Source organism: Eucyclogobius newberryi, unplaced genomic scaffold (assembly GCF_026437365.1).
Source record: "Eucyclogobius newberryi isolate DKJ021-1_F unplaced genomic scaffold, fEucNew1.0.hap1 SCAF_9, whole genome shotgun sequence".
Lineage (NCBI taxonomy): Eukaryota > Metazoa > Chordata > Actinopteri > Gobiiformes > Gobiidae > Eucyclogobius > Eucyclogobius newberryi.
In genome coordinates this window covers 21,613,589-21,627,956 of record NW_027316532.1, presented here as the reverse complement: position 1 = coordinate 21,627,956, position 14,368 = coordinate 21,613,589, and the positions used below count along the sequence as shown (strand labels likewise).

Below are 14,368 nucleotides of genomic sequence, written 5' to 3'. Positions count from 1 at the left end.
TTTAATATTACCGTATTTTCTGGACTATAAGCGGTACTTTTTTTTTATAGTTTTGGCCAGGGTGCCACTTATGTGATATTATACATTATTTTCACACTGACGACCGCAAGAGGGCGCTCTAGGCTCTAAGCAACGCAGAAGAAGAATCTGTACTTCCTTTACCTCCGGAGTTTGTGGAGTTGTTTAGAAGTGACACAGAGGAAGAAGAATTCACTGGATTTAGTGATTTGGGGTAATACTGATGCTTTGGTAAACTTGTTAGCATGTTCTTTATGCTATAGTTATCTGAATAACTGTTAATATGTTACGTTAACATACCAGACACTTACCACAGTTCTGTCTGTGCGTCATGTAGCTGAAGGTGTTAGCGTTAGCATAAGTACACCTATTCACCATGTTCTCTAATCTGTTACTATGTCTGTTCTTGGTCTTGAATTTGATCTAATGAATTTCCCCAAAAATGCGACTTATACTCCAGTGCGACTTATGTTTTTTTCTTCTCTATTATGCATTTTTTGGCTGGTGCGACTTATATTCCGGAAAATACGGTACAGTCATCCTCATCTTTCTGTATTTTCTAAATCAATACAAGATGGAGACAAGCAGATGGCGGACCCCTCACCAGAAAAGTTACGCAGTGCACCTTTAAAGTCAGATCTAAAATAGTTGGATATATATACAGTTTGTGAAGACCCTTAAAGTGGACTCTTCCGGGTAAAGCCTCGACTACAACAGAAGCTACAGTTTGAATTCACTCCAGACTATGAACTGTCCATATGACCACGATATAGTGTCTCCACGGCATCGCAGAGCTCAACGAAAACACTTGGCGAACCTCACGAGCCGCTCATATTTTCCATTTTTACCGGAACATCAAAGAGACGATAAAAAACCTGAATTATGATCGCACTGACAGGAGGACGGGCCCGAGTGGAAAAGTTGGGACTCCGGAGTTGAGTTACCGAAAGTCCTGCTCTCCTCTCTCGACAATGTGCACGGCATAGCAAAGGGGAGCTAAAAATGGAGAGACACAAAAGGCCGTCTTTTCAAAAGGCACGGAGCGAAACGGGAGGGAAGCCGGGAGAACAGACGTGTACGCGGGTCGGAGCGGGAACGTATGATAAAACACAAGTTTGGGGGGGAAGAAACCGGGACGTGGACGCTATAGCTCCGGCTCTGCACACATCCGCCGCCGCGCTTGCTGCAATAATCCAGCTGATATGAGGAAATTCCTTAATGCTTTGTAAACGTTTGTTGGTTGCCATGGCGAGGGGATCCATGGTGACCACCACCCCCGACCCTCTCCTCCTCCTCCTCCACTTCCCCCTCCTCCTTCTCCTCCCGCCCCCTCCCTGCTCGCTCTATTCTCCCGTTTGTAAAAGCTCGAGCAGGAACTTTCGAGTGCAAAGAGGGGGATTAGAAAGAGGGCCGCGGGGTGGAAGTGGCACTGCAGAGGGGACGCCGAACCCCAGCTACAGTTTACATGACGATTTCAACGATACCGTGGTCAAACGTAACGGAAGTCGGGAACTGGTCGTGATTAAAACTGGCATCGAAGCTGGATATACTCATTTAAACAAGTATCAACCGTTTTAGAATGTTCTTGAGCTTCACCAGAACCACACGATGAGATAAAGGAAGTGAAGTTATTTTATGTTGAAACTTGGAATTGGAAAAATGTCATTGTAAAGTCACTATTGAGTATCGCGCCTGTTACTTATGTTGAAATAGAGGTGGAAATGTGAATATTGCGACACTATTAGACATGGATAGATATCAAAAATCTTGTGACTATTGCAAATATTGTTTTGAAGATACGATACATGGAAATATCGAGTACATTGTTTTAAAGAAGAAAAAAAAGGATATAAAGTGATATTTCTGCACTTTTATGGGAAGCTTTACAGTCACTTCACATTTGTCTGATACTTAAACCTGAACTTATACATTTAAGATATTCAATTTTGTCAATATCACCCAATATATTACGATTGTACAAACCCAACTTGCCTTAACAAGGAATATTGTCTTCTAAAAGTACAATTAGCAACAAATGTCATGTTAGATCTAGCTCATAAAACGCATATAAACCTGATTCTTTTAGTCCGTTTCTGACACATTGACTGGAGTTCCCACACTTACTGCAAACTGTAACAAACAAATGAGTCGGCTCTGAATCCCAAAAACTAAACACGCTTCCAACAATTGTTTCTCAAAACCAAACAAGGATTACATGTTGATTTTGTGGAAAGTTTTGGGGTAAATTGACCAAGACGGTTTCTCTACAAACCATCTGAAACCTGACCGCGGTCTCAATCTGCAAACCGCTCTTTAGCCACAGTCAAAGGAAGATTTAAATGGTTTCATTGCAAATCCTTCACTTCAGTGGTGAATAGGAAATTTGACACTTGTTGCAGTTATTTCTACTGGACTAACAAGACCGTTAAATGCTCCGTCCCAGATAAAACGTTGTGGAAAACAGAACTAACCAACTAATTAACCAACCAAACTTATTCCCCACTTTCCTATTGCATTTGGAGCACCCTAAGTATTCACCGTGATGAGTTTATAAGGGATTTCCACAACCTTCAGAGCGGTTATGCTAACAATAACTAGCCAGCTAACGGAGCATTTCCTTTTTACGGAGATTAAAACGCTTTATGCTTCGACAGCGGTCTCATTTGGACCCTAAAAGCTGATGACATATACAGTATGTGCTGGGGAAAACTATTTTGGAAAGGATTGGGCAAAAAACTAAAGTTATCGAATAGAAATGATAAATTAAAGTATTAAATTATGTTATGTATCTAAATCAAATCAAGCCAATAAACCAAATGTACTGCAGTTCTCAGGATTGTGTTGTCGATACTGCAACAAACTGCTCATACATACGACGTATTACCATAAATGAAGAGGTTTTTCGTGCCAGTTTGTTTACTTTCTTCGTCTGTATGAGCGTTTCTACTTGCTTTCCAGAATGATTGCGGACTGATCCTGTAACATACGCTGTAAGATCAGTTTGTATACAACTGCAGCGGCCTCAGACAAGCTCTGGCTTCACGGAGCTATATTTAGCTGGGAAATTCTACCAAAGTAGAAACGCAACAGGTTAGGGTGCGCCACCACGGAGAATCTGCCCGAGGCCGTGTCTACATGAAAAACACACTCCAAAACTGCACGCGTCCATCTCACAACCCTGGAGCCACTTTCTATGCTCCAAGAGATCAAGAGTACTACGTAACTGTCACTGTATATGTATTTTTACTTCTACTACGTCCCATCTTTGTAACAGCCGCTAGAAAAAGCCATTGTTGAGAAGTTCTGCTGCGGCGCTCTCAGTCGTTCCGAAGACGATAAAATATGTCTCAAGTGTGAGGAGGGTTATAAATAAATGTGCAACAATCTGATCATTCGCCGTCAGTCATTTTCAGCAGAGGAAGTAGCCCGCTGGTTTCTTCTGCCGTAAGAGAAAGACAATTAAGAAGGTGTACAGCTGGCATTTTGACTATTAAAACACTCTTCGTTTAGGGCTCGGGGGTCGCAGTTTGCTGGTCTGAAGTGGGGCGAGGAGCACTTGTTTTTTAGACAAGTTAAAAAGCCACAGTAAATTCCTGCCACACAAAGATTCGGCCCAGCAGGGAACGCGGCGAAGAAAGGGAAGCTGTTCTGGCACAAAGTCTTGTGTTTTTGTCATATGTCGGAGCCTGTTTCCACTCAGTCACAATTCATGAGCTTTAACATTAGCTCAGACAACTTTCATAGAAGACGTAACCCAGGCACCGGGAAAAAAAGGTGAAATTGTCAATTGCTCTAACACAATTTTAGACAGATTTGCAAAGAAACACAGGCGTTTTGAGTGGTATAAAAGTACAATCATTGCCACGTTTTAACTTTGCTCCAATACATGTATGTTTCTTTATTCAAATGGTTTTAGAACTGTGCATTGGCATGAAACTGGATATACCCCTGTACAAAACACAACTAATCGACCTGTTTAATGTAAATATATTTCTTTTTAATGACATTCTTAAACATATAAAGTTAAGTGAAGTAAATGTTAAAAATGTTTAAGTCCTCCTTTTTGCAGTTTGTCTCTCTCTTGGATGACTCTCTAAACTTGTCAGAACAGGAAGATAGTAAAGTGAAAGGTGTAAAAAGTTAGTAATTTACAGCGTGCAGATGGATTTACACATCTGTCAGCGACACATCGCGCTCCTTCTGCACTCGATCACACAAAAACACATACAGATGTTCAATTAAAGCAGGAGCCACAGTCTTGGCTCATGTTTGCACTGGCCCACATTGTTTGCAGAGCAACAACGGTTGCTAGTGGCAACACCGTCCACTCCCGTTTCCAGGAGCCTGTTGCTAGGCGACCAACAGAATACTTCCCAAACCAAACAATGCCATCCCCCCACCTGATCCCTGTATCTCACGCCACGCAGAAACTTACAACAAAGTGCTGTTAGCTCTTAATGTTGGACACAGACATTTACAGACTTCACTCCAGAGTCGATCTCGGTCGACGGGGGGAAAAGTGCTGTTGTTCTGACGACTTCATGATACTTTACTGCTCCTGAAATGCAAAGCTCTCCAACCACAGTCTGGAGCGTTTCCAAACTTCTCCCAGCTGAGCACAGTCGATAAACAAGCTCAGATGAGTAATGTTCTAATGCTCATTCACAAACAACTTTCCACTTGTTGCTTCGACAAAGGCATCTTTGTTCAGCTTTCTTTTGCATTCTTCTTTTTTTTACTATTCTTTTTTACGTCTGAATCAACAGGTCTCTGAGCAAGCGCACGCTTTCCACGTCTTGTATCGTCACATGAACATTATGAGTGTGCGACAATGACAAAAGGTAATAACTCCATATGTAAAATTACCCCTAAAGAGTGCATATAAGTACTCTTTCATTTGCACCCTTTTTAGTAGTTATTTTCATATCTCCAAAACAACAATTATACTACACATTTTTTTGACATCTCTCCTACTTCTAGTAAACATTCATTACGGTTTTTCCCCTTCTTCCTTTTTGTCAAATAAGGGATCTCAGACGTGACACGTGCTGCTCAGGCCACTAAGCCCAAATTAAGATATGATACGAGATTTATTCCCACCACAGAGGCTGTTTGTCAAACCTGTCTCATTAATTCACAGCTAATCCAATCAAAGCGGGCTCTCGGTGTCCACAGATGGCAGGAGTCGGAGGTAAAGAGCGAGAGAGCGAGAGAGCGAGACCACCTCTGGCCATCAGCGCAAACCTGTCCACTCCGTCGCCGTTGACAGACACACACAGGGAGAGATCAAACCGTTGCCATGGCGATCGCGTGTTTGCTGCAACTTCCTCCCCCTAACAGCCAGGCTCTTCTAACCTCTTTCCAGATCGCCACCGCTCCACCCCTCCCCATCCGTTTGGTCGCCCGTTCATCCCCCCCACACTGCCCTCGTCCGTTTAACGTAAAGAGAAGTAGCATTGACCGGTGTGTTGTCCTGACCACCGGCTCGACCACATGGAAATGACAGCGGGGGAGCGGCGGAGCGAGGGGGATTCTGCACTAGCTCATGTCGTTATGGTCATTAGGACGATGACTGAGATGTCTGAGCTTTTTTTAATCTCGAGCCAACTCTGTACCTGGCTCGCTCACAATGAAAGAAAAATATATATATATATATATATATATATATATATATATATATATATATATATATATATATATATATATATATATATATATATATATATATATATATATATATATATATATATATATATATATATATAAATAAATAAATAATATATATATATCACTATATATATATATATCACTCACATAAACCACTGGATGTTTGGCCCTTTTTTAAACTTTCACGCAATATTTGTAGCGAGCGACTGACGGATCGTCATGTCGTCACGATGAGTCGTTTCAGCTCTTTTATTTATATATATATATATATATAAATAAAAAGAACATTGACAAAAGCTAATACCGCAATACACGACGGCCGGACTTTAAAAACTAACGGCAACAGGCCAGAAATATGACTTTATACCCTTGTTTGGAAGATTACACTCGACATTTCTGTTCATTTTTGCTGTCATTAAACGAGCTTTAATTACAGACGATGCACTCGATATTGTAACTGGGCTTAATCGCGATATTATACATTTTTTCAATATTCTTGGGATTCCTTCCAGATTTAAAGGATTTGACGCAGCAACGGCCCTCTGTTCTTAAAGCGATGGCTCAATTCAAATCAAAGTATTAGATCTCTTAACTGGTGAAAGGTCCTCACAAATCTCAGATCACAGATCTCCCACCGCTAACTCTAAATTAGCAAAGAAGAATAGTTTTAGAAGAACAGTTTTAGTAGCTAGGCCAAAGTTTTAGTAGCTAGGCCAAAGTCACTCTTGACACAGTCATTCTTCTTGACAAAAAGGTATAAATGACTATGATTCCATGTCAGAATAGGTCGTCAAATACCAAACGTTGACAAATGATCCATCGTCTTGCTAATCCGAGTGTTGCTACATTGCGGGAACGGACTCGCTGCCGCCCGGACCCAACAAACGTCACGATTCACCAAAGCCATTTCAAAAAATGTATCGCGCTGGGCCGTATCCACCACCAAAACAACAGACAGATCGCCCTTTTAGCGACTTATTAGCGTCAGAATCGCGTGCCTCTTTTACGACGACACTTTGATAGCTTCCAGTTGTGTGACTGAAAAGTTTACCACCACCCCCCCCCAAGCTGTATGGAAATAAGCCAACACAATACTACTTTGAAACACTAAAGCTCCTCTGATACCTACAATGGCGACAAAGGGGCCATTTAACTTGCGACAATGGCACCCGATCCTTTTTGTTTCCGGCTAAATCCCTTCAAAACGATAGCGAGCACCGTCTAAACATCGCGGCTAAACGCTCGGCGAGTTGTCGTGGACGATGATCATGAGTTACTTTTAGCTAACTCATTTCAGACGGTAAAAAAATAAGTTTTAAAGTAGGGAAAAAGAGTGACGAGATTGTGTTTGGGGGGCCGCAACGAACCCTGACTGAGAAGAGAGTTGAGTGAGGGGGGGACGGTATTGTGATGCAAACGCCGCTGCCTTGTCTACCGTTTGTGGCAGGAAATTTAATTAGCGGTTGTGCAGCGCTGATGGGAACAGGTGGAATGCAAAGAATGCTCCCGGTGACACACACACACACACATACATGGACAACATTTCATTCCACGGCCAGTTTCAACTTGTTGCCGCAAAACGGGGGGAGCCAATCGGGAGACGGGTTTTTCCGCCACGAGACCGAGATTTGTTTCTCCGTCTCCCGGCAACCGAGAGCGCGCACAGATTTCCAAAGCGTTTTGCCGGGGAAGAGGGAGAAAAAGGGTGAGACGGGGCCGATCGGGAAGACATAGAACATTTGACTTTCAGGACAGTTGGAGACGAACTTCGTTTGGTTGGACATCGCGTTTGAGTTTGTCGAGAAAGAGCGGTGTTTTTGTTGACACGTAACGGGGAAAAGAAATGAGAAATCCAACAACAGAGCGTAACTGTTCCCTCGTCTCATCATTACTGTGCATTCATGAACGTTTAACATAAAGAAAATCTATACAGCGAGTTGGCTTGTCCAGATGATCACAATATCGAATGATCGTTCAATAAAGAAATACAAATGGAACAAGCATCTTTGAGACTCAGTTCTTATCGTGGATATATTCTCTTGGCACTCGTGGAGGATTTTTTTTGGAGGTTTATTTATTGAAGTACGATAAGATTTGAGCTAGAGAAGGTCGACTAAGTGACAAATTATAAACACCGACCAACTTCTCATGTGTTTCCTTTGGCTTCTTCTTTGTTGCGGCTCATGTTTTTTAACAATATCGTCCATTTGGAAAAGGGTTCTACCGGTAGTACCCTGCGTTACCGTGAAGCAGTTTCACTTTACTCCCCCTCGAAGATCAAACACGCCCGGAAAAGTCATGTATTTATAGAAGAAAAAAAATGAAAATACACTACAACATGTCTCTACAAATGACACCATTAGTTTCCACTTAACAAGCCCCACAAGGCCTCTTCCACTCGCTCCGCTTCTCCGCTCTGCCATTTCCTGACGTGCCTTTGACTGGCGTTATGGGGATAAACCGTTAAAAGCGTTGCGGGCGGCGTCGGGCGACAAAAGCGCACGCGACGGGCCAAAGGAAGGTAAATACGACGCGAATGTGGTCAGCGCAACGAGCGACGGCCCAGAGTCTATATCTGTCGCTGGCCACCGAACGACAACTTCTCCCCAGGGCAATAGTTGTGACCAGGGCTAAATGCGGCGCTAGCAAACGCGCACGTAAACACACGCACACCGGAACGCTACACGCGGTACATGTGACCGAATGCTCCATCGGGTCACCGATGTCAAGCGGAGCCAGAGAATATTGACAGCTGCGCAAGTGCAATAAACAGCACACGCACTTAGCGCAGCCGGTGATGCAAAAAAAGGGCTGCTACATTGAAATTATTCACATTTCTTACCGTTGCGTGCGCAACTGAAATCAAACTAAATTGTAAATCCTTTCTTTAACCCATCAAAAAACCGTCAAATGTAACAGTGCGCTATGTAACTTTACTGTTGGTAGCGTCCGTGCTCCACAGTATGCCAATAATCCCTTATCTGTCTCCATGGAAACAAGCCGGTGACACCACAAGACCAAGTGACAGGTCAGATCTGTGCGGAGAGGCGACCCCAACCTCAGTAAGAAGGCGCGTTTTTGCTGGTTTTGAGCAATAAAAACGCCTGTGACGACGAATAAATGCAAATGTTGACAAAACGTGATCTCTTTCGCGCAAGGCCAAGCTAACAGGAGGCACTGCTTCGTCTGAAGCTCCGTTACTTGAGTTACGACTTCAATCTGGGCTTTGCTTTCACACAATCCGACCATAAAGCGCCTATTCAGTCGAAACCAGACGGGCGAGCTGCTGTACGTCCCCCTCTGATGACATCACAGGCACACGCTAGCTTTAGCCAACAGCTTTCACAACTACAGTAGGCGGCGGTAATGCAACACTGTGGATACCAACCGCCATGAAACACCAAAGAAGAAGTTGAATCGCACTGTTTTTGTTGATCACCAACACCAAAAATGTGACCGCTCGGAGTGACCACTGTCTCCTGAAAACGTGTTGCTCAAATCCATGTTGTGTGTTTTTTTTACCCGACCATCTTAAAACGTCTCCAGCTGCGTTCGCTAATGCGTGCGTTGCGTCGCCATGGTAACTGTAGAAATAGCCTCCACGGACACGAACGCTGTTTGCCGCCGGTGTGATGCCACGGCAACGCACCGACTGCATACTGTGTAACATTCCAAGCAGAGCAATAGCATCTCCATGGAGACGACAGAAAAGTTACACAGTGCTCCTTTTTATTTATTTGCCTTTTGACTTATAGTTAAACGCGGATTTAAGTTTCCTGTCGTGGGATATTTTATGGACGTTTCACCTCTCAGGAAGACACATTGTTTTGTATTGTCAATCGCCATGGCAACGGAGCTAGATCATTTTTTTTTTTTTTTTTCCCCTCCCTCTCTCTGAAACCCACGGATATGATGGGCAGCCGCGACTTTCAACGGGTTTCTCTTACTTTCAGATGTGCAAAAAAATCTTCCCTCTGAGAAAAAGTTCCACTTCCTGGCCAAACTCTGCACGCCAGCGCTCCTAAAACAGAGGGAGAGGAAGGAAAAGGAAGGAAAGATGAAAAATATAATGCGATTAAGGGCGCTCACGTTCGAACAGAATGATATTTCACCCCCCTGGTCCTCCTCCCCGCGTTCCACTCCTTTTCCATAACTTGGGTGTATTTGTATATGGAGTTGCCATGTAAACATAACAGTGTCACGCTCAGGCCGGGGGGGATGAGACAGGGGGAGATGGGGGGAGACAGGAGGGAGGAGGCAGGGGCAGAGGGGGAGGCGGCTCCTGCACATGGACGTTCAGAGCACTTGTTGTTACACAGTTCAGGGGGAAAAGGAAGTTTCAATTAAATTTTATCTGTAGAAAGTGCTTTTTGGCAGTTGAATCAGATCATTTTTTTACGTGTTTTGTCATGACTGAGGTTTCTGCAGTTCGAGATTTAAGTGTGGAATTATTGTAGAAACATTTGCAAAGTGGTCCATGACTTGAATGCGTAATGGAGATAAGCTCTTTAAATCGAACAGGCGATTCGACGGAAGTAGTAGTAAATATACACGCTATAAAAAGGCCACGACAAGCAAAACTCATCATTGATTAAACGTGGACGGTCCTCAACGGGAGACTAAATATTTAACTTATATTTAGTGTCACATTGCTGGAAAAACAAACACAGCACAATCTAGTTGCATAGAATTAAAAAAAAGGGGGGAAAATAAGTTAAAAGGCCACCAACAGACCGATTTAAGACAAATATCCAAAGATACTTCAAAACAAACACAAACATATGTTAACAAGTGATTCTTCGTTACATTTACTTGAGTATTTTTCACAATATTGTACTTCTTAGTAGTTTTTGGACTGTACACTTTCCCTCCCACTTGACCAGTATAAAAATGACAGCGAAACAGTATTTTACCTTTATTCTATCATCGTTTATACTTTAAGATTTATGTTGCACCGTTAAAAAAAAAGTTAGGTTTGTGACTTTTGTTCAAGGGACAGTGAAAATACAACTCTTTTTCCTGATTTTCATTTCCAAAAGACATTTATATTGATCATACTTCAGTAGATATTTGAACAACTGTGTTTTTGTCATCTCTGCTTCAACTATCTTTCAGTTCCTCTCATTGACACGCTCTATTCTTATGCATTTTTTATTTTATTCAATGTTTTGTCTTTCCAATTGACATCCACTTCACATCAGCCGTCACACGCGGCAGTTTTCATGCACTTTTAACCCGTGTAACTCCCTAAAACTCAACTATACTTCTATCATTCTAGAAGCAGCTTATTTAACTCTACTTTAACTACAATGTTGTCTCGCTCCACGTTACCGCATGTTACCGGACCCGGAGCAGCCGCGGAAAGAGGCGAGAGAGCGGCTCGTTTACGGTCCCGGTAACGCGGCTAAAGCTAGTTAGCATCCGCAGCGCCCCCAGTTACTTATTCCTTCTTCTTCTTCTTCTTCTTCTTCTACGTCCACCTTGCGCTGCGCACGAGCCGCTGCCCGCACGCCGCCACCGCGCACACGGTAAACACGGGCTAAAAAGAAGACGTGCTCCCGGACACCGTGAAAAAACGCCGTTAAAAGCAACACGTAGCGCTGACGCAACTTGTAGTTTTTTAATCGACGGCGGCGGCGGAAAAGCGCGTTCACAGCTCGCGCTTCGCTCCTTCTTCTTCTTCTTCTTCTAAAGCAACAAGTGTAAAGTGTAAACCGAGCACAACAAACAACAACAACAACAACAGAGAAGTAAACACGCAGCAAACGACATTGAAGAGAATAATAGAACGTCAAGTCGCCGCGGAGGCAGGTGGTTTATTCGGGGAAACGCTCCCGACGCAGAACCGGAAAGTTAAATCGGGTTCGACACACACAAAAATCCGCAGAAATCTTCCGTGTTTTTTTTTTTTTTTGTTGTTGTTTTGTTCGCACGCGACAGATAAATATTCACCTTGGTTCGTGGGGAAAGTTGTGCCTGTCCGTGCTGTCTTTTTCCTCTCTGCGCGGACTTCCAGATGCTGCGGCCGCGGTTGCTGCTGAGTGTTGCGCCCGTTGGCAAGTAACTGTCTCCACGGCTACAGTCACTATGGCGCGGCGGGGTCTCGAGGCAACTGTTGCTACCCTGGAACGCCTACGTCACACGTCCACGTCCCCCCACCCACCCCGCTGAAGGGGGCGGGGCTAGAGGAACGATGACAACGCGGCCACGCCCACGCTTTTGGTGTCGGTTTTTTTTCGTGCCACCAGGAGGCGCTATGACTCCGACTGATTAAACGAATAAAGGCTAATTAAGATGTTTGATTTAATTGATTAATTAATAAACGAAGATTTTCAGTATCACGCGACATCATGATAACGATTTAAATAAGAAAAGCTGTAAATAAGAGTGTCATTATTGTTATTATATAGTATAAGAGTTTTTTTATAAGAGTTTTTATTAGTTATCTGTTTTTTATTGTTTACTTCTATGCCTACTTTATGTTGCAACACTGGAATTTCCCCATTGTGGGACAAATAAAGGCTTATCTTATCTTATCATAACTTAAAGGTGGAATGGATAATTTTTTTCAGCAAATTTTTTTATCATATTGCACAGACATATTTCCTCGTGGCGTGGATAAATCATTAGTCCTGCCACGTATCAATCATAAAACACACCTACCGCTCACCTCCAGCCGCGTACGGTTCGTCCCCACGTTTCCGCGTGCCTAAGCGCATGGATCTATCATAATATAGTTCCCTCAGTGTACGGGGCAAAATGAAGACGGAGAAAGACAGTTCGAGCTGACTCAGAAGTGGACAGAAATCTACGGGAGACGAGAGATGCGATGCGATCCGTTGCGCTAATAAACAAACGCACGTGTGTGTTGTATCAGTCCACACGGGGGAGTGCGCATGCGCACTTCCGCCTGCGTTCTCAAATCACCGAAAAATCGTCCATTGCGCCTTTAATATGTCGTCTTGAACTGGATGAAGGGTTACGCCGACTTGTCCATCACTATGGCAACGCTCAACATCCTGAAACCCATGGATCTCCTATTACTTTCCCCTTGGTTTAAATATAGAGCAGTTATGAAATAGATACAGAGCTTGTGTGTATCAAGCTTGTTTCTATGCTTATTACTGTCATTTGTTAATATGATATAATTTAATTTAATGTTCATGTTTTGATTCAACTTATGTATAAAACAAGAGCGTTGAGTCGGTTGTATTTACACCTTCTGAACACTAGATGGCAGTAGATATATGTATATATATATATATATATATATATATATATATATATATATATATATATATATATATATGTCGGTGTAGTCCCTCATTCGTCCAGGCGTGTTCCATAGTAGAAAAAGCTTCAGTTGTAGTCATCTGGACTCAGTTTGAAAAAAAAATAAAAATATATATATATATATATATATATATATATATATATATATATATATATATATATATATTTACAGACACAGCCGTTCTCTTTCCTGTGAGATTCCACTAATACTTTTAGAAATATACACTATATATCTCATCACATTTTCACGCTCACCTGTCCTGTCCCATGAAGCGGGCCAAAAAAAGAGTAATTTCAATCTCACCTTGTCAAAAATGTGTACAATGATAATAAATTTAGATTATAAATAAATTATAAACGATAGATTATCTATTGTTTAAAGAAAAAAACCTTTGACATATTAAAGCTTTACTACCTGGTCTAAACAGTGGGCAAGATTTCAAAACTTTGGGTCCTTTTTTATACAAATAGGATCAGGAGATGATACAATCTTACAATGACACAGAACGTTTCCTTTGAGATGAAAAATAAAATATTTAGGAAACGTTTTCTCGAGCTTCATGTTAAATAAATAGAAGTCACGTTCCTGACTGTAACCCTAAGTCACTGGTGTTAATACAACTAAATTAAATAATTATATTTTGCAGAATAGTATTATGAACATTTCAAAAACATTGACATTTTATTGCAGATTTTCCAGTGTGTGTTTTATAAACAGCAACACCAATGTCAAAACTACATTTACAAAAGGAATCATGAATAATTATGAAACACAAAAAATATTCAGGTTGTCCCTTAATGCTTAGTGGTGCTAATACAATCCTGAATATATTCTGTAAAATGTTTTTTAAAATATATATATATAATCTCAATCTGGCCCAAAAACAAACCCTGAGCCCAAAGCTGGTGCAGTACAGTCCATCACAGCAGGGGAAGCTCTGAGGCAAGTCACGTGACGAAAGACCGCTAAAGTAAATCTGCTTCAACTGCACAAATATCAAAAATGCCATAACTTCTCCTTTCACGCTTATGAAACCTTCTGTCTGTGGTTAAATACTGATGAGGTTTTCAGTTTAAACCAAATGACCTGCTCCTGAACCTACACTTATCCATGAAAAGAACATATTTAGATTTGAACTGGTCCAATATGGAGCCAATGCCAGTATTTGTATGTGCGGTCAAACTGTTATTTTAGTGCTCAACCGGTCATTATTTCTATTGCAGTTTAAGACTTTAGCTTATTTCCTGACATTCTGACTTAATGTATCACTGTATTTGTTGTAAAAAGGTCTTTAGACGTGTGTTTTAGGGGCTGTTTTTGAATAATCAACCACTAGACACAGCATGATACCAGTGCCATGTCATGAATATCTCTAAAACATGTGATATC

General features: G+C 42.0%; 1 protein-coding gene across 3 annotated transcripts in view; it reads right to left on the bottom strand.

Annotated features, from left to right (window-relative positions):
* Positions 1-11,737, bottom strand: part of rfx2 (regulatory factor X, 2 (influences HLA class II expression)) — a 40,195-nt gene extending 28,458 nt beyond the window's left edge. Inside the window, exons 1-2 of one of the 3 annotated variants that reach the window (XM_072439074.1) lie at positions 11,638-11,737; positions 9,633-9,706 (exon numbers count right to left, since the gene is read on the bottom strand). The gene's annotated coding sequence lies outside the window, so the exon portion shown is untranslated. Of the gene's footprint in view, positions 1-9,632; positions 9,707-11,637 lie in introns of those variants that run through there. The other 2 variants (XM_072439075.1, XM_072439076.1) reach the window with 2 other exon arrangements.
* Between the last annotated feature and the right edge of the window lie 2,631 nt (positions 11,738-14,368).